At 35.6% G+C, this 21850-nt stretch overlaps 1 pseudogene; it reads right to left on the reverse strand.

The window, feature by feature from the left end:
• Positions 1-1806: 1806 nt before the first annotated feature.
• Positions 1807-15776, reverse strand: LOC130818414 (two-component response regulator ARR17-like; annotated as a pseudogene).
• Between the last annotated feature and the right edge of the window lie 6074 nt (positions 15777-21850).

Consider the following 21850-nt stretch of genomic DNA (forward strand, 5'->3'; position numbering starts at 1 on the left):
TCTTGAAATAAGATAAGAGGAAGTTCCTTGGTAAAGATGTTCATAATCTTATATCAGAAAGGGACATGGAGATTGTGAACTTGGCCACTTGCTACTCTTTCACAAACAAAATATATGAATTTTCAATTCTATGTGCATAGTTCGATGATTTTGTACTACATGGTCATATATGTAGAAAACGCCTTTGTATTCGGCCACACCAGTAGATTAAGACAAAGTAGCTTACCTCTTTGACGACCAAGAGAGGATGTTATCGCCCAAAAGTACACAAAAACTATAGGTTGAACAGCGAGCATCAGGATATCCTGCCCAAGAACCATAGATTTAGAAGAGAAGACTAAGTGGATGAAGGATACTAATTTTGACCATAATTTAGTGTTCCAGAAAAATATCTTCGTATGTAACGATAACATGTATTTGAGAAGTCATAGAATTATGTAAAAGGATTACTTATGAACAACATATGAAATGTCTGATCTAGTAAAAGTAAAATATAATAAGGCACCGGCAAGACTAGGGCAGAGAGTAGAATCTTTGAAGGAATATAATGAGAATGCACTGAGTTTAGATTTGGTATTCATTGGAGTAGAAGAGGATCTACATGAGGAGCACGACATAAAAATGAGATTATAACCATGGCATATTTTTCCTGGGATGGATACAACCCAAGAGCCAGATATCTGATGCAAATACCATGAAAATAACCAAAAGTATACAAGTCTTATTAGAAATTTTAAATAGAGTACCATGTAAGAATGTAATTTTGATGTTAAGTTGATAAATAAGTCACTTCTTAGATAATGCCAGACCAAGAACAATACAAATCGTGAATGCTTTTGCAGAAGGACTATATGTCCCACCATAGTTAATGCTCACATTCTAATCTATACCCTGCTGCTTAAAAGTATCACTTGAATGCTTTTTATGTCTAAAAGTCCATAGAAAACAAAAAACTCTGACATTAAAAGGCTTGGGGACTAAATCCCAAGTCTTATTTTGAGTTAAAACATTAAATTTACAGTCATCACTATTTTTCAATTACAGTCTTTAAGTGCATCTATGTGGCTTTTGAGGTGATGGATATTTGGAACCTTCTTGGTATTTGAGATCGAGTTTAAATATACCGTATGGGCTTCGACCTAGAAGATGAATTAGTTGGAACGAAAGAGGTGATCCATTTGTGCGTTAGGCATGCTATGGAGGGTCATTCCTGACTTTAGGCAAGGTATGCATTTGCCTAGAACCTAAGTCTAGAAAAGGGTTCAATGCATAATACGTAATTTATGATTTGTTCTTTTAACAATTAACAAACATATAACACACCTATATTTATAATGAGAATTAGAAAATATAGGGATTTGTTTCAATTATTTTGTCAAGCATCCACCAAAGACTAGAATGATCTTCTATAGAGAAGGCCCGTATCTTTCATTTTACCTAAAGGCCTTAAAATATTAAGAACGACACTAATGTTATGGATTGGTCGTATTGACGATTTATAATGTGATTTTCTTTTTTATTGTTTGTAGGTGTTTTTGCAACTCGAGTTTATTTCGATAATTGGAGTACTTTAATATTTCAAATTGGATCATTGTATTATGTATTTTCCCAAGGATTAATATATGAAATTTGTTATACCTCCTCCCTTAATTTGGATGTAGCATGTCACCAAAACCAAGTTGATCTCAATTCTCAACAATCAAAATGACTTCTAAACCGTGTATTTCCATTGAATATAACCTTCCACCATAACCACGTACATCTAGAAAGTGTCCAAAACAAGATTAGAAGTTCCATAATTAGCAATTAGTGTCTGCACTTCATAACTTGATTCTTCAATTTCTCCACATCTGAAAGTGTAAGTGGTTTCAACATGAACATCTCAGCACCCTCTTCCAAACATATGTACATTTATTTAATTAGCCAAATCAGGATTTAACATTTATAAGTAAACCCAAATCTTAACAATGAGTTTTGTACATTAATTACTTGTTAATTCTCCATGGAATATTCTCTAATGACATCATACAACATGCACTTCCCTTAGGCGTGAGGACTCCTGAAAAGATATGAAATGTGTTTATTTCTCTGTTAGAATAATGTACACAACATAGCAATATATACAATTAAGCCTTCCTATAATTAATCCTAGAAATATTCAATCGAATATTTACATACCAAAACTAATGCTAGAATCATTCCTAAATATATTACTTACTAAAGATATCCCTGACATCCCCCCTCAAGTTGGAGCATGAACGTCGCAAATGCCCAACTTGTTAAGAAGGAACATGAACTGGCTTTTTCCAAGAGCCTTGGTGAAAATATCTGCTAACTGAGTATGAGTAGAGACGTGGGAAGGAGCAATTATATTATCTCGAATATCATCTCGTAAGAAATGACAGTCAACTTCTATATATTTGGTGTGCTCATGGAACACAGGATTTTGAGCAAGATGCAAAGTTGATTTACTGTCACAATGGAGCTTCATAGACGCGAAATGATTTACACCCAAACTTTTAAGCAAGCCTTTCAACCACTTAAGCTCACATGTCCATAGAGCGATACTCAACCTCAGCAGAAGAGCGAGCAACAGTAACTTGTTTCTTTGTCTTCCATGAAATAGGTGAGTCATCAAGAAAAACAAACCATCCTGACAAAGACCGACGTGTGAGAGGACAACTAGCCAAATCAGAGTCACACCAACCACTTAATAATAAATCACAATTGGAACGAAGAAGAACACCTTGTCCGGGACATCCCTTTAAGTACCTTACAACTCGAATGGCAGCATCCCAATGATCACGTCTAAGAGCGTGAAGGAACTGAGACAAGATGTGAATAGAGTATGCAAGGTCTGGTCTAGTGAACCCCAAATAAATTAATCGACCAACTAACCTTTGATATTGTTCCACATTATCAAGGAAAAGACTAATAGAGCGAGTTAATTCATGGTTCTGCTCCATAGGAAATCTTGCAGTCTTAGACCCCAAATTACCTGTTTCAGATATAATATCTAAAGTATACTTCCGTTGACACAAATAAATCCCTTCGGAATTTTTAGCAACCTCAACTCCAAGAAAATACTTAAGAAGACCCAAATCTTTCATATGAAAACATGAGCACAAATATTTTTTAAAAGCGATCAAAGCAGCGGAATCATTCCCAGAAATAAATAAATCATCTACGTACACTAAAATGTTGAGCTGAACCATACTCTTTGTATATGTGAAAAGAGAGTAATCGGAATATGATTGAGTAAAACATAATGACGGAGGGATTGAGCCAATTTTGCAAACCAACATCGAGATGCTTGTTTCAAGCCATAAAGAGACTTTCTTAGGCGAAAAACCTTACCAGATTGAGCTCCCTGAAAACCTGGAGGAATTTTCATATAGACTTCCTCAAATAAATCGCCATGTAAGAAGGCATTATGCACATCCATCTGATGTATTGCCCAATTCTTAACTGCTGCAACTGCAAGAAAAGTATGAATAGTAGTCATTTTTGCCACTGGTGCAAAAGTTTCTGTGTAGTCAATCCCTTCTACTTGGTGGTTTCCAAAAACAACCAATCTAGCCTTAAGACATTCAACACTCCCATCTGAGTTATACTTGATTTTATACACCCACCTACTCCCGAGAGCTTTCTTTCCCGGGGGCAAACTCTCCATGCTCCAAGTTCTATTTTCCTCCAAAGCTTGTATTTCTCTGGCCTCCTTGAAGGATCTTCCATAGCCTCCTTGAAGGATCGAGGTTCAGCTCCAGTAGAAATAGCTATAAGGAAATTTCTATGGCCCATAGAAAATTTTTCACAATTAACAAAATGTGCTAAAAGTTAGGGCTTACCGGAGGACATGATTGGAACAGATGACGACGGAGAAGATGGAAGGACTGTGTGAATGGTGGGAGCCACATATCCCTTCAACCTAGTAGACGGAAATTTTGTGCGTTTCCCTTGCCATGAGCAATGTCCTTAGACAAAGTAGGAGTGGCCACTGCCTCCTCCCCCAAGATACTTGAATGACCCAAAAATGTACCATTATTAGAACAAGGCAACGAAAAGACGTCAACACTAGGCAATCCATCATTTCGCTTGAACATAACTACTGAGCTATCAACCTCTATTGGGCTCTCTATCACATTAGGCTCAATAAAACCCAAATCAGGAGTGCTTGTGTTAGTGGGGTCAACATTTGTTACTGGACTATGGGATGCAGGAGAGTTTGGATGTATAATATTATCCCCCTAGTCATCAAGCGAATCAAAATTAGGGGCAATGTGACGCGGGACTAATGTTGGGGATGTTGGGTTACTAAGAAAGGGAATGACACAAAGTAATTTCCGGAATCAAGATCATAGAATAATGTACATAGCATAGCAATATATACAATCAAGCCTTCCTATAATTAATCCTAGGAATATTTAATCGAATATTTACATACCAAAACTAATGCTAGAATCATTCCTAAATATATTACTTACTAAAGATATCCCTGACACTCCTGCATCATAAACATGAAACATTCACTACCATCACATTATAAGAGTCGCCAACTCATGTTTTTAAGCGCTATGAGCGATTGCTCGGACGGCAGAGGGGTCTTTGAGGATGTTCAAGGTGATCGACCATATAGGGCCCCTTTTTCTCTTATATATAAATAAAAAACATATATTTAGTATAAATAAAGCGCAAAATAAAAGTTTTGCACAGGGTTCCAAAATTTTTCAAGACGAATCTGTTGCTCGGGCTCTGCTTTTGGTCAGGTCTTGAATATTTTTGTTCTTGTGGATACATGTAAATCATACACGATAATTTGATGTATTTTTTCATTGTTAGTTAAATTTATTGAGTAAATGAATGTTGTCTTATCGAGAAAATTAGTATTTCGTCACCAAAAATTAAATAATGAGATTGATGTTCATTTTGTCACTAAAAATAATAAAGAATGGACATTAAAATGCTTATCAAAGATTTAACCTTGATCTTCATGAGTATCATAGCCAGTCATTCCTGGCATGAAGTAGTATGTGAGTGCTAAGTTCACCTTGCAGACCTGTTGAAAATAATTATCATTATCTAAATTTATTGTGATTTTTTTTCATAAATAATCGTAAGAGACAGTCTTTACGAGAGACGTATTATATATAGGTTAAATAGTCCAATTAATACAAATTAAAGATGAAATAAGAATGTGGACTTCTTATTTTGAGGTTGTCTCTCTGAGAAATGGTCTCTCACAAGAATAACTGTTTTTTTTCTATATAAATAAGTAATGGGCATGAAATATAACTAATCTTGCCTTGGAAGTGTTTTGTTGATCTTCTCCAATTCCCAAATACTCCAATGCAGTCATTGCATTCTCAACTGTGGTTACTGCAGTAAAATATATGCACCACATTCTTGAAATTACTTGCTCTTATTCGCTTTTCAAATTAACCACAGTAATAAAATCATCAAAATTTACTATTTTGTTACAATTATTTAACTTCATTTGCCTCTAACACGAAAATCAAGAAACTGGACATGTTGATGGATGAACAGTGTTAAAAAACAAATGGGATATTTAATTAGAATAGGAGGAAGTAATTTTTTATTATAATAAATCTAAAAGATTTTCTCTTTGATTTTCATAATATAGCAGATTTAAAAAGACAATTTAATAAATAAAAATACTTTATCTTAATTTATCTGTTACACAAACATTCATCAAATAATAATAGGGAAAAATTGTCAAAACTAATTAGTGAACTTTTTTTTGTTAAAAACTATCTAATAAATTTTTTGATTCAATAAATACCTTATAAATTTTCTTTCCTTTGTGAAACACTACCAATTGACGATTTTCATCCATTAACCATTAATATTGGGTATGAAAAACTACCAAATGCAATCAAAAACATTAAGAATTCACCGATATATAATGTTCATCCAATATAGGCTATGTTTCTACCTACACCTAATGCATTTTTTAATTGATGAAACAATGTTCTTGAAAAACTTCAATGAAGGCCTAAAGTGGAAAAGATTCTAGTATTGAAGTGAAGAACCAAGTGTTTGGGCAAGAGGGTTAAAACCATAGTGTAAAAACAAGCATTGTAAAGATTTTTGAAAATAACGAATTGAGATTTTCAACGTTGTAAAGGTGTAAAATAAATTCATTTTGGGCCATATTAAGGATATCTATTGATTTCGACCGATATTTAAGCGTTACAATAAATGCAGCACTTTCGTTACCATATTTTCGTTTCGTTATTGCAATTGCTACTGATACCACATTTTTACTCTATATGTTTGGGATTACAATTGAGGGACAATTCTGTAAAACTGAGTGAGTGCCCCAAATAGACATACACGGGTTAAAGATAACGAAATTAAACAACACACAATTTCTGCTCTAACACCCAAAGCTAACTTGGCTTTCAAGGAGTATTTGAAAAAAATAAGATTATTTAACAACTTTATTCAAAAAACAAGCTTCGTTCAAACTTTATTCTCAAAATAAGCGTCCTTGCCTCCGAAACTAGGCTTAGTGTATACTCGCACTTACTAACTGCGAAATAAAAGAAATGGTCAAAAATTTAGTCAAGAGATATGTCGTTGTTACTAACAGAGACTTAATGGTTGACTGGTCAAACTACTAAGTCGCTGTTACTAACAGCGACATATCCCTTGACTTGGTTTGACTTTTGTTGATTTTTTGTATGATTTAAACTAACCGTTGTAAAATTGAAAAATAGCCATTATGAAGTTGAAAATAGCCGTTGATATGGAATTTGATATGGATTCGTTGAACATGAATGAAATTGTGTTGAATTTTCGAGAGCATCTTCCCTATTTGAATATGATTGTCTGTTTGTTTTTGATTAAATTCATACTGTATTCTTGGCGGAATGATTCATCGCCGAAACTCTGAGTACTTAACATCATTTCATTCATAATTAACGTGTGATAATACGATAAAAATATATACATCTACATATATATTATAAATTATACACAAAAGTCCAAATGTTACAAATATTGAATATGTACAAATGTTCAATATATACAAAATGTCACTAATGTTCAATATATACAAACAGTATACTAATGCTAATCCTTCCTGAACCCTGTCTAACTGTGACGGTTTACGACGCCTCCTACGATAGTAAGAGGCCGTCGCATGACGCTCGGGTAGGGGAGGTGATTGATACTGTGATGATCCAGCACCCTGTGAGGACCCGGCACCATAGTCGGGGCACGTTAAGTCTACCTCCTCAAGATGAACGTCAGCATGATGAGGAGATGACCCCTGCTCGTCCATAGTGCTGTCGGGCACAGCGACTTCTGGAATGAAGTGCTGAAACTGTGTCCCTAGGAGTATGCCTTGGGCAATCTCCCGTACAGGCTCCTCTTGGGTGGAGCTGATGACAGATGCAATGCCCTGTGCCTGCATTAAGACTGAAGTATTAATGAAATGTATAACATGTAAGTTCTATGGATAATAATCAACGTTGAAGAATACTTACAAAGTGTGTCATCGTCGGTGCTGCGGGAGCATACTGGGCTGCCACGATGATACCTCGTGGTGTCATCCATCGACGAGTGATGGAGAGGAGCCACGGCATGTAATCCGCCAAAGTAGGTGCGCCTACAGCCTCGATCGACGCACCTTGGGCCAACAGCTCCAGCCTGTGATCCCAACGAGCTATATGGCGCCAGTTGATCTCCAACTGGTTCTTGGGCTCCCGACCCTTGCGTGAGCTGTGATGGAGATCCGCCACTGTGTCACAAGGCGGCGGGATGCCTTGTACCATCCCAAATTGGCGCATTACGCGCTCAAGGAGATGCACTTCGACTATGTAGAAGCATATCAAAGGTACAGAGGCTCTCTACGCCCCTGACAAGATCCCTTAGTGCTGAGGCAATGCAGCATATGCCTCAGCGGGGTAAGGGTCCCATCGAAACTACACGTGAAAATGTAATTAATAAATTACGCAATATGATAGTTACAAGACAAGTTGTAGTGAAGTTTTTACCTGGCCAGCTCGAAGTAGATCGAGTTGATCGCGGTAGAACCCCACGCCCGATCCTGTGTGGGTCCTTGTAAGTCTATCAAAGGACCACAGCGATCCATACGGCACATGTGGGGGTGGAAGAATTGGTGGCGCAAATGCACCACGTCCCACAATCCTCATCGGTTACCCAATGAGAATGTGCTTCCACGCCCAAAGCTATGAATTACAGATATAAGTAAGTAAACGACTATCAAAAACAAATTAAGAGAAAAGCGTTAACATGTAAAGTTAGTATTACCTGGAGAATAATCAGGAGCTCAGCAATCTCCTTCACGTTCTTCCGTGAAGCTTCACACAGTCTTCTGTACAGATAAGCTAGGGCTGCAGAACCCCAACTGTAACCGGAGATGACCTCCCATAGCGCATCAAGCAACGTCAAGTACAATAGTTGTACCCGGTTGCCAGTCTTGTCGGAGAACAAGACTGCACCAATCAGATATGAGAGATACGCCCTCAACGGTAGCCTCATCAGCACCTTCAGGGAGGTGCGAAAAGTTCTGCGCAAGCCATGTTACGCGCAGGCTACTCCCTTTGGCTACCTCTACGGGAGGCTGGACTTCTAATAATCTATGGACTTTGTCTTGCCAACTTTCGAGTTGGCGTCCAACGGTGCAGACGGCATGTCCCTCGATGGGAAGCCGTGTAAGCACAGCTACGTCAAGTAAAGTGACAGTAGCCTCACCTAGAGGTAGGTGGAAGGCATGTGTCTCTTGGCGCCAACGCTCGACTAAAGCCGTGACTAGCGCCCGATCGACTCTCCCGTAAGCGATGAGGTGGAAGTCGTACAACCTCGCTCGCTGAAGGTAGAGGATGATTCGTGCGTCAATCTCCCACGGAGCAAAGTCGGGATGCCTGATGTATATGGTCTCTACGTCGGACACCTAAACGCAAAGATTATATTAGCATAAAGTTAAAGTATAAAGGCATGTACATTCAAAATACTAAGTTGACTAACCTGGACATCCCATAGTACACTGCTCCTGTGATCCATCTCTACTGTAATTCAACAATAACTTAGTTACTGTAATTAGAAGGAGAAGAGGAAGATGGCATAATGGGAATTTGGGTTTCTTGGGTAGGGAAGGGCGTATGAGAAGGAGCAGAAGAAGTTACATTTAAGAATGCATTTGTCTCTACAACATTGACATCTTGATTCCCTAGGGGTACCTCTTCTACATTCAAACATTCTCTAAATTATTCTTGCCGTTGATTGATAAGAGGTCATGGCCTCAATACACCGGTGTTGAGGTGATACACGATCCAGATCACATTCGTGGACTAGGAAGACCTAAGTCCGGGAGGATCACGAACGAAATGGACGAAGGATCGCGGAGACGCAACGCTTGTCGACGGTGTGGTAGTGACGGTCACAACACTAGAACTTGCACGTCAAGGTAAACAGTATCTGTATTTGAGTTTATAAACACAAAGATTATCAAACAAATAAAAAAAAAACATGAGTAAACAATTTGAGTACTTCTTAAGTATTTTTTTACAATAAATAACGCTTAGTTATTGTTGAATTGCAGCAGAGATGGATCCAGCAGCTCCAGGCCCTCGCGACCCTAGTGTGCTTACGATGCAGGCGGATCATAGGAGCAGTAAGCTATGGGATGTCCAGGTTATTGAACTTACCCTTTTTGAATTTATATGCCTTAATACTTTAACTTTAAGCTAACATAATATTTGCGTTTAGGTTCCGACACGGAGACCATATACACCAGGCATCCCGATTCTGCTTCGTGGGCGATTGACGCACGGATCGTCCCGTACCTTCAGCTCGCGAGATTGTATGACTTCCACCTCATCGCGTATGGGAGAATCGATCGGGCGCTAGTCACGACTTTAGTCGAGCGGTGGCGCCAGGAGACCCATACCTTCCACTTACCTCTAGGTGAGGCTACTGTCACTTTACTTGACGTAGCTGTGCTTACACGGCTTCCCATCGAGGGACATGCCGTCTGCACCAATGGACGCCAATTCGAAAGTTGGCAAGACAAAGTCCATAGATTATTAGGAGTCCGACCTCCCGCAGAGGTAGCCAAAGGGAGTAGCCTGCGCGTAACATGGCTTGCGCAGAACTTCTCGCACCTCCCTGAATGTGCTGATGAGGCTACCGTTGAGAGATACGCTAGGGCGTATCTCTTATATCTGATTGGTGCAGTCTTGTTCTCCGACAAGACTGGCAACCGGGTATAACTATTGTACTTGACGTTGCTTGATGCGCCATGGGAGGTCATCTCCGGTTACAGCTGGGGTTCTGCAGCCCTAGCTTATCTGTACAGAAGACTGTGTGAAGCTTCACGGAAGAACATGAAGGAGATAGCTGAGCTCTTGATTATTCTCCAGGTAATACTAACTTTACATGTTAACGCTTTTCTCTTAATTTGTTTTTGAGAGTCGTTTACTTACTTATATCTATAATTTATAACTTTGGGCGTGGAAACACATTCTCATTGGGAAACCGATGAGGATTGTGGGACGTGGTGCATTTGCACCACCAATTCTTCCACCCCCACATGTGCCGTATGGATCGCGGTGGTCCTTTGATAGACGTACAAGGACCCACACAGGATCGGGCGTGGGGTTCTACCGCGATCAACTCGATCTACTTCGAGCTGACCAGGTAAAACTTCACTACAACTTGTCTTGTAACTATCATATTGCGTAATTTATTAATTACATTTTCACGTGTAGTTTCGATGGGACCCTTACCCCGCTGAGGCATACGCTGCATTGCCTCAGCACTAAGGGATCTTGTCAGGGGCGTGGAGAGCCTCTGTACCTTTGATATGCTTCGACATAGTCGAAGTGTATCTCCTTGAGCGCGTAATGCGCAAATTTGGGATGGTACAGGGCATCCCGCCGCCTTGTGACACAGTGGCGGATCTCCATCACAGCTCACGCAAGGGTCGAGAGCCCAAGAACCAGTTGGAGATCAACTGGCGCCATATAGCTCGTTGGGATCACAGGCTAGAGCTGCTGGCCCAAGGTGCGTCGATCGAGGCTGTAGGCGCACCTACTTTGGCGGATTACATGCCGTGGCTCCTCTCCATCACTCGTCGATGGATGATACCACGAGGTATCATCGCGGCAGCCCAGTATGCTCCCGCAGCACCGACGATGACACACTTTGTAAGTATTCTTCAACGTTGATTATTATCCATAGAACTTACATGTTATACATTTCATTAATACTTCAGTCTTAATGCAGGCACAGGGCATTGCATCTGTCATCAGCTCCACCCAAGAGGAGCCTGTACGGGAGATTGCCCAAGGCATACTCCTAGGGACACAGTTTCAGCACTTCATTCCAGAAGTCGCTGTGCCCGACAGCACTATGGACGAGCAGGGGTCATCTCCTCATCATGCTGACGTTCATCTTGAGGAGGTAGACTTAACGTGCCCCGACTATGGTGCCGGGTCCTCACAGGGTGCTGGATCATCACAGTATCAATCACCTCCCCTACCCGAGCGTCATGCGACGGCCTCTTACTATCGTAGGAGGCGTCGTAAACTGTCACAGTTAGACAGGGTACAGGAGGAGGATTAGCATTAGTATACTGTTTGTATATATTGAACATTAGTGACATTTTGTATATATTGAACATTTGTACATATTCAATATTTGTAACATTTGGACTTTTGTGTATAATTTGTAATATATATGTAGATGTATATATTTTTATCGTATTATCACACGTATATTATGAATGAAATGATGTTAAGTACTCAGAGTTTTCGGCGATGAATCATTCCGCCAAGAATACAGTACGAATTTAATCAAAAACAAACAGACAATCATATTCAAATAGGGAATATGCTCTCGAAAATTCAACACAATTTCATTCATGTTCAACGAATCCATATCAAATTCCATATCAACGGCTATTTTCAACTTCATAATGGCTATTTTTCAATTTTACAACAGTTAGTTTAAATCAAACAAAAAATCAACAAAAATCAAACCAGGTCAAGGGTTATGTTGCTGTTAGTAACAGCGACTTAATAGTTTGACCAGTCAACCATTAAGTTGCTGTTAGTAACAACGACATATCTCTTGACTAAATTTTTGTCCATTTCTCTTATTTCGCTGTTAGTAAGTGCGAGTATACACCAAGCCTAGCTTCGGAGGCAAGGACGCTTATTTTGGGAATAAAGTTTGAACGAAGCTTGTTTTTTGAATAAAGTTGTTAAATAATCTTATTTTTTTCAAATACTCGTCGACTTCTCAACCCAAAACATGAAGATCTTCCAATCAAAAGCCAGGTGGGCTTTAGGACATGAACAAGGAAAGCCAACTCCGCTTATTCCATTCCGAAAACTTGGATATTGTTCCTTCTCCGCTCAATAATTGACTCTTGACTTTTCAAACTAAATTCAATGTCGTTTCTAGTATTGTATGGGCGCTAGGCAAACTAAAAGAAGTGGGCCCCCTCTATGGAGGGTCGATTTTGAATTTAAACAGGTTTTTGTAAAAATAACAAAGATAGACCTTATATATTATAATTAGCATTAAAAATATAGACGTATCATATAATTCTTAAATAATAAAAGAACTACTCATAAATTGCAAATTTTTAAATATGTAGTTCCATTAACTAGCATATTCTAATTTTAGGACCCTTTCTAACTCTGAGCCCTAGACAAATGCCTACCTTGCCTATGGTTATGAACGACCTTGATTAAATCAATACATACACTATCGTTTCTTCTTAGTAACGATCCCCACACTTGAATCGGCCATCTTCTCAAGGCATATACAAGAATTCTAATCTATAAAATTAATACATATAAAACCAATACTAATAAAATATTAATTCTTTGATAAAAAAAAAAAAAAAAAAACTTTGTTTTTGGTAATTTAGATGATTTTTATATTATTATAATATAAAAGTTTATAATAAATATTGAGATGAAAAACACATTGCGTTAAGCAGAAAGGTCACCGGACTAATTCTACATATACAAAATATATGAAATGTGGCTACAAAATACTACTCCCTCTTTTTTTTTATCTTTCCATCTGGAATACGGGAAGAAATAAAAATAAACAATAATTACACAATAGATACTTTGAGAGTTGAGTAAAATAATATAAAAATAAAGATTTTATTGATTAAAGTGTAAGTGTAATAATATCATTGAATTTCATTGGGTGTATATAAAGTAAATACATTGGGAATTAAAATGTAAATTAATTTTTATAGATTAAAGTGTAAGCGTAATAATTTCCTTGAATTATATTGGTTACTAAAATAGAATGATTTTAAATGAAAAGAACATTTTAAAATTTCCAAATGAAAAATGTGAGGGAAAAAAAAAGAACAGAGCGAGTACCAGGTAGTAGAAATGGTATAGGATAAATTTGACCAATAATTTATTTAACAATTTATTATTCCAATAAAATCCTAGACAGATTGTGGTGGTGAACTGGGTATGTATTATTTTTCCTAAGATAATTGACCTACAAATTACAAAATTTTTTAAGATGCAAGTTGGAATTAATTAGCAAATTAGTATATCCATATATATTATATTATATAATCAAAATAATATTCCTAATTAAGTTGTTGAGTTTAATTGAGTACATGCAACTATCAAGAACATGTTTGACACTTAATTAAGTCAAAAAGCATAAAAAGGGTTTATTTTTTAGTGATTGTTGGCTAGAAATTTTCAATTTTCATAAAACATTCCAACTAAAGATTAATATTCATGTTTAAAAACCAAAAAGAATTATAGAAAGTTAAATAGCCAATGAGGCCTTCATGTTAGTATTTAGTATTCCAAATTCATAATTATAATAAGAGTCAACACAAAATCTACAATAATCCATTTGATTATAAATAATGAAGAAAAAGTCCAAAGTCAAAACAAAAATATTGATCCTATTCAGCTCTTGTAAATAAGTAATAACTCATCAACCACCTTATTTTGTGAAGTCATTAATATTGATTCTGTGCCTAAAACATTTTTGTGTTTTCATGTTTAATGCATGACAATGGAGTAACAAATATTGTAAGGAACGGGTGAGGTGACTACGACGCTCACTAGATTACCAACTCGAGACAATTCTTTAAATATTCAAATCAATCAACTCAAAATATCACACAATAAGAATATGAAATGTGGACAGTAATATTTCAGTCACAAAGCATCAATAATAAGCGGAATAAGATGCAAGCAACACACACAAATTATATGTGGAAAACCCCTTCGATGTGAAGGATAAAAACCACGGGACCTCTTGAGGAGTCCACCCTTAATATTCTCTTATTGATGATTAAATTGAGGTAAAATGAACCCAATGTAGTTCACAACAATCTACAGCTCACCAACAACAATAAACAATAAGAGATTGGAATTAGAGAACAAGAGAAGTAGAAAACACCCAAAAACAGCACTTCTGTACAGAGACAATTGTGACCTAACTAGAGCTCAAAACAACGATCCAACCGTTCAAAATGAAGCTCTTGATGTCAGGAACAAGCTGCCAAAATTTGAGAATGATCCAACGGTGCAATTTTCGACAATGGACAGATTACTGAAACCTGCCCTAAAAACTCCGAAAATAAAAACCTCATTGTTTTCTCTATTTTGTGTGTGTTGTTCTTGAAAACTACTCACCCTCTCTTGGTCACATGTTTGATAACCCCTTTAAAACTTCTAGTGGAAGTCACAACTTAAGTCTCTGAATTAGACTTAATCCAAGCTAGTAAAATGTAATAAAAATGGACCAATTAAATGGACTAAAACAAGAAACATTTTACTTCAATTGGGCTGGACCCATAACAAATATTACCTCAAAACAAATTTTATTAGTTTTTTTATTAGGTTAAGGAAAAGTAGAACTAAGATAAGAGTTGAATGTAATATTTATTTTACCGTAAAAGCGATACTTTTCTAATTATATCGAAATATTAAGTTTTCCTTTATTTTATCAAAAACTAAACAAATTAATCGTTATCCATAATAAATAATAAATTACCGCAATTCTCTCTACAATTGATATACTTTTTACGTTTTTTTCACTTAGTTCCTAAAATCCGTTTTTTTTTACCTCTTTGATTGGAAAACTTCAATGGTATATTTATAGCTAATCCGATGGAACAAAAATAACAAAAATATAACAAATATTATAATTGTATAATAAATTACTAACAAACTCAACCAAAAGCTTAAACTGATAATTGAGGTTCCAGGATATGTTATATACTCTAAAACATTTCCTCATACGAGAGCCTTTTGGGCTAAATTCATCGATAACATTGAATATTCCACTTTAAGTGATAGGTGGTTGAAATTCGAACTAATGGTCCCTTATCACGCTGACTTTGATATCATGTCAAATCAGAGTAAACTTATTGTGAATGTTAACATATCAACAACAAAACACGAATCACACACTATATAAGCCAAGAAAATATATCTTAAAACCATATAATAAGAAAAAAAAGGTATTCAATAACTTATTATACAGATCATCTTTAATTCATTGAAACAAATAATGCCAACAAGAGACAACAACAACAAAAAGAAAAAAAAAAAAAAAGGAAAAGAAAAGTAAGTACCTTTAAAAGAGGAGGTGTTGAGCAAGCGTTGTATGAGTTTACGGTCAATGATATTATCATCCACAGCAAGAACATGAAGTTTTTCATCTTCCCTTTTCGAACAACTTCCACTTCCTTCTTCACTTGAACAACTCTTCTTCATCTTCCCTTTTCTTTTCTTTTCTTTTCTTTTCTTTTTATGTCTTCTAATAATTAAGTATTTATGATGATATGAATTAAGTAAATCTTATAGAAAAAAAATACAAGCTAAGAGAAGACGAAAAAAAAAAGCTAGATAAAACAATAATAATAGCTGTACTTAGTTAATGTGATAAGATCAAAAGAAGAAGAAAAGATGTGGTTTCAGTAAATGATGTTATAAGATCTTCTTTGGGTTCTTCCCCTGATCTCTTTGCAGTTTTTTCTATTATAATCCTGTTTCTTTCTATTCCCTCCAACTTGGGTTCACTTTGTTTATGTCTTTTATTTATAGTTTTTATTTATAATGTCAATCTATTATAGCTTGTCAATTTAATTTTTTAAATATTAAATTCGTTATGTTTCCAAATTTCAATCATTATTATTTAATTTCTACCCCTTCTTATCTCAATTTGATTTTTTACTATTTTTAAGTGGTCAATTAATACTACACGTGAAAAAAAATAATAGTACTATTAAATTTTAATAGTAATAAAGTGGATTTAATAAGTTTAAATGTGTGAAAATTCTAAATTTAATAAGAATAATTTAATAAAGTTAATATACCTGAAATAAAAATGAGATATTATGTATAGGAGGGAGTATGATTTACAAGTGAAGTATCAACAATGTCTACGCTTCTCAACAACTTAAAGTATGCTAAAATTGAGTGTACTCCAACAATAAAGAATTTTCATTCAGAAAAATAGACGTTAATAATCAAAAAATTTTAACTACTAATTATTTCGTATAAATTTCAAATATATAGGGTGTACAATTTTAAAATAATCAAAATTATTCATTTTCTCTTATGGTATATTTAAAGGTGTTCATTCTAATTATCAGGTCGGTTTCGAAATGTCATTCGATTCGATTGGATTTCAAATTGGTTAATTTTTGATTGTATGTCGCGACGAGTCATTTTTGAATCAGATTTTTCTATTATTTGAACCCGCAAGTTTTTCTTTGGAAGGGCAAAAAAAAAATGTAGTTTCCAATTATCAAAATTCGTTGATTTGAATATGATGATAAATTTGTTATTGGATTTGCACACAATAAGACCGACACAAGAGCAAAAGTTGACGTCAAAGGTTTCACCTAAAAACAATCGATAATAAAGAGAAGTATTCAATCAAACTTATAGATTAGCCATTAGTACCCCAATACCATGAAGAGGTTCACCACCTAGGTTACGTTTGAGAGGGTTGGAAGTACACCATTTTAATATTATTACTGATAATAAAAAGGTTATTTTCAATTAAGTATTCTTGGTAGCAAACACTGCCTATACCTTAACATAATTAATAAGTGTGGGTGATTTAATGATTTGAATTGAGATGAATGTGTTTGAATAATAAATGAAGCTTGTTTGAATGTGGACGAGTTCAGATAAGTATTCTTAATGGTATTCGAATATCGGTTATTTTATATTGGATGACTTTAAAGTTAACAACTAAAATAAATTTAACAAAATAAATTTATAAAACTTTAACTTTAAATATGAGATTAATTACAATAATGTCAACAACAATATATCAGAGCTTTAATCCCAAAAAATTAAGGTCAGCCACATAAACCATTATAAAGTATCAATTACAATGGTCGTTCGAAGGGGTTCATTTTTTTCGCTCACTATTATTCATAAAACAATAAAAATATCTATCTAATTATTCCCAAAAAAATAAATGTTAAGACTTCATTTTTTATTTTTAGATATTTTAATTGCATATTAATCATTTTTTTAATCAATAAAAAGCAAATGGCTCAGATTTTTATTTTAGAAGGGCTTTGCTAGGTAAATAACTATGATTTACTAATTTGGTAAATCATATGTAAGTTGCAAGTATTTATAGGTCTATAACTTTAATAAATTTTGTTTTCCTTTTATTTGTTTTGATTATTTTATTAGTTTTCTTTTGTTTTTTATGGTAATGTACAAATTACTATGATTAACTTAGATTTTATATTTTAGAATGATGTATTGAATTTGCATGATTGTGATGGAGTGGTAGTTGACTTTAAAAGTCAACCACTTTAGAATATTGAATGTCAGGTGAGTTTCTATTGAGGAAAGTGAATAAACGCAATTAATGAACTTAGAAAAGATTAAGGATGTGCTAAGACTTCAACACAAAAAAAATTTCAACCCTAAAATTTATTTGCACAATACATATCTAGTAGCAAATATTTCATACATCTCTTTAGCTAAGACATGTAGTGATGAAAATTAACATTTACCTACGGATATTAGGATTTTAATAAAAGTTTAGCATATAAGAACTTTAATAAAAAGTTGGATGCAAAAGAGGAAGGAAAAGAAACTAAATATTTACAAGGTTGCCAAGAATATGGTCCTTACAAAAAAATAATAAATAAAGACGTAAAAGAAGACTTCGGGAGAATGGAAAAAGTTAAGGTAAAATTTCTATTGAGGTATGGTGTTGTCTAGGCAAAAAGGTTACTGTGTGGCTATCAAACCTTTTAACATTAATTTGGTTGACAACTATGAATCTATGATGCCAAAGAAACGGAGAGGATACACACTTATTTCACTATATAAAAACAAAGGTGATGTTCAATTATGTTAAAAATTATTGAGGGATCAAACTTCTCTGCCATGCAATAAAGCTAGTGGGAGAGAGTTAGAGAGGAGGCTTAGACAAGAAACTATAAAGAGAATTAATTTGGGTTCATGTTAGGTTGATCCACTACTTAAGCTATTCGCGTCATGAGGAAATTGATGGCGAAGTATAGAGAAAAAAAAAAAAAAAAAAGTAGAAAGACATGCATATGGTATTCGTTGATCTATAAAAGACATGATAGCGTACCAAGGACCATTATATGATAGCCTCGAGGCTATAAAGGAATGTCATTGAGGTAAATTAAGGTTATACAAGATATGTATGAAAGAGCCACGACTAGCATTTAGTCACCCGGAGGGAAACTTGAGACTTTTTCGATAGAAGTAGGTTTGCACCTGGGAACGGCTTAGTTCTTTCTTATTTACTATAATACTTGACCAGTCATCCAAATATATTCGTGAATGTGTCCCTTGGTGCATGTTATTCGCTGACGATATTTTGCTTGTAGTGGAGACTAGTGAAGAAGTCAATGCCAGGCTAGACATTGGCGAGTGACTTTAGAAGGAAAAGAGTTTTGAATAAGTCGCTTTAAAACGGAATACTTACAGTACAATAATAGTGGGGATGCAAGTGGGTAACCTCAGGTGACCATTGGCGAAGAAAGGATGGAGAAAATGACCAAGTTTAAATATTTAGGATCAGTAATCCAAAATAATGGGGAGATTGATGAAAATGTAATGCATCGCAACAAGATGGATGACACAAATAGAACTTCCCAACTAAATTCAAAGGTAAATTCTACCGAGTTGCTATTCAACTAGCCTAGTTTTGGCCAATTAAGAAGATATATGAGCATAAGATGGATGTGAGATGTGAATGTTAAGGTGGACGTGTGGACCCAGATTCACCCGACCCAACTCTACTTTAAGGCTGGATCCACCAATGTTTGGACCATATAGGCCCGATTGGATCTGGGTTATAACCTTAGGTTCTGAGTGCGGGTCCAAACGTTTGAGACCCATATCCGACCCATGGACAAATTTAATAATTGTTTTTCAAAATTATATACTAGCTATCATGTGTATTTAAATTGTTACATTTTGGAATATTACGTGATTTGAAACTTTGTCGGTTCATATAATTTTAAATGTGATCGTTGAATCTATACTTTAAAAATAGAAAGACTTGATGACGTTTTAAAAACTAGAATCTGGAATGCTTCATATAATTGATCGCTCAATTGGGGTATAAAGTATTAGAAGATTCTTATTGGTTGAAAATGTTTAAATAATTTATACGAATGGACGAAGTATAATATATATTTTTAAAAAAATTCAGGAAAGAAAAACACAATAATGTTTTGGACCCAAATTTAGACCCTAGATCTGCCAGACTTTAAGGGTTTAGGTCTAGGTCCAAAATTTTCGAACCTTATGAATCTTGGCTAGGTCTAGGTCCAACAAAAAAATAGGGTCTGAATTTAAATCTGGTTGAATTCAACCCACATCCAACTCATGCCTATTCCTAGTGCTAATACACTAGCATCAACGAGTCTCTTGAGAGACCGTCTCTTTGAGAGACGGAAAATTTGAAAAAAATAAGATTATTTAACAACTTTTTTCAAAAAAAAGCTTCGTTCAAACTATATTCCCAAAATAAGAGTCCTTGGCTCCAAAGCTAGGCTTTGTGTAAACTCGCTCTTAATAACAGCGAATTAAAAGAAAGGTCAAGGGATATGTTGCTGTTAGTAACAGCGAAATAAGAGCTTTGACTGGTCAAACATAATGTCGCTGTTACTAACAGCGACATATCCCTTGACCAATTTTGACTTTATTAATCTTTTTGTATGATTTAAACTAGCCGTTGTAAAATTGAAAAATAGTCGTTATGAAGTTGAAAATAGCCGTTGTTATTATGTTCTATAAATAACTCCATCATCTCCCTACTTCATTGTATCCAAACTCCATCATTCTTGTTCTAGTTAATCGATTTTGAAGGTAATATAAAGTATTATGTTAGTATTATTCTCAATTTATAAATGTTAATATTATTTTTGAATGTTTACTTATATTACTATATTATATGTGTTTCGTAGATGTCACAGGAGCATTCTATTGAAGAGCTTTGTGATTGTGGTTATGAAGTTGAGATTAATACAGATTGGAGCGACGTCGATCCTGACCGTGATTTTGTTGCTTGTCCTTTCTACTTGGATGAAGGATTCGGATGCACGTACTTTAGGTGGGTTGCTCCGAAGAGTACCAAATCGCTTGAAAAAGAAAAACAAGAGCTTAAAGATGAGGTATTTAATCACAAGAGACAACTAGATGATATGGAACATAGGAAAGAAGAGACTGAAAGGATTATGAGAAAGTTGAAGAAACAATCTTAGTTAGCGGCGGTGGTTTAACTTAACGAATGAACTATGTTATTTGATATGGTTTTGTTGAAAATGAATGAAATAGTGTTGAATTTTCGAGAGCATTTTCCCTATTTGAATATGATTGTCTGTTTGATTTTGATTAAATTCATACTTAATTCTTGGCGGAATGATTCATCACCGAAAACTCTGAGTAATTAACATCATTTTATTCATAATAAACATGTGATAATACGATAAAAATATACACATCTACATATATATTACAAATTATACATAAAAGTCCAAATGTTACAAATATTCAATATGTAAAAATGTTCCATATATACAAAATGTTACTAATGTTCAATATATACAAACAGTATACTAATGCTAATCCTCCTCCTGTACCCTGTCTAATTGTGACGGTTTACGACGCCTCCTACGATAGTAAGAGGTCGTCGCATGACGCTTGGGTAGGGGAGGTGATTGATACTGGGATGATCCAGCACCCTGTGAGGACCCGGCACCATAGTCGGGGCACGTTAAGTCTACCTCCTCAAGATGAACGTCGACATGATGAGGAGATGACCCCTGCTCGTCCATAGTGGTGTCGGGTACAGCGACTTCTGGAATGAAGTGCTGAAACTGTGTCCCTAGGAGTATGCTTTGGGCAATCTCCCGTACAGGCTCCTCCTAGGTGGAGCTGATGACAGATGCAATGCCCTGTGCCTAAGGTGAACTCCACAAGAGTAGTTATAGGCAAGAAACGTACACCCTTCATCACGTTATTGAATACTTCGACTAAGTTGGTATTAGTAACACCATACCTATACCTTCCATCATGACATATTGACCATTTACACATATCACCAACTTGATCAATCCAAAAAAGAGCTTCTCGATTAGCAACACCAATAGCCTTCAATCCCTCGATTACCTTATTGGGTTGTCTTTGATCTGCAGTTTTCCATACATCCTCTTCAGCTTCATATTACCCATTTGACGGTTGAAGTTACTTAACAAATGCCGCAAGCAAAACTTATGATGGGCATTTGGAGGTTGCCATTCCGGCTCCTCCATGGTTGCTAGAATGCC

This window comes from Amaranthus tricolor, chromosome 7, assembly GCF_026212465.1.
Source record: "Amaranthus tricolor cultivar Red isolate AtriRed21 chromosome 7, ASM2621246v1, whole genome shotgun sequence".
NCBI lineage: Eukaryota > Viridiplantae > Streptophyta > Magnoliopsida > Caryophyllales > Amaranthaceae > Amaranthus > Amaranthus tricolor.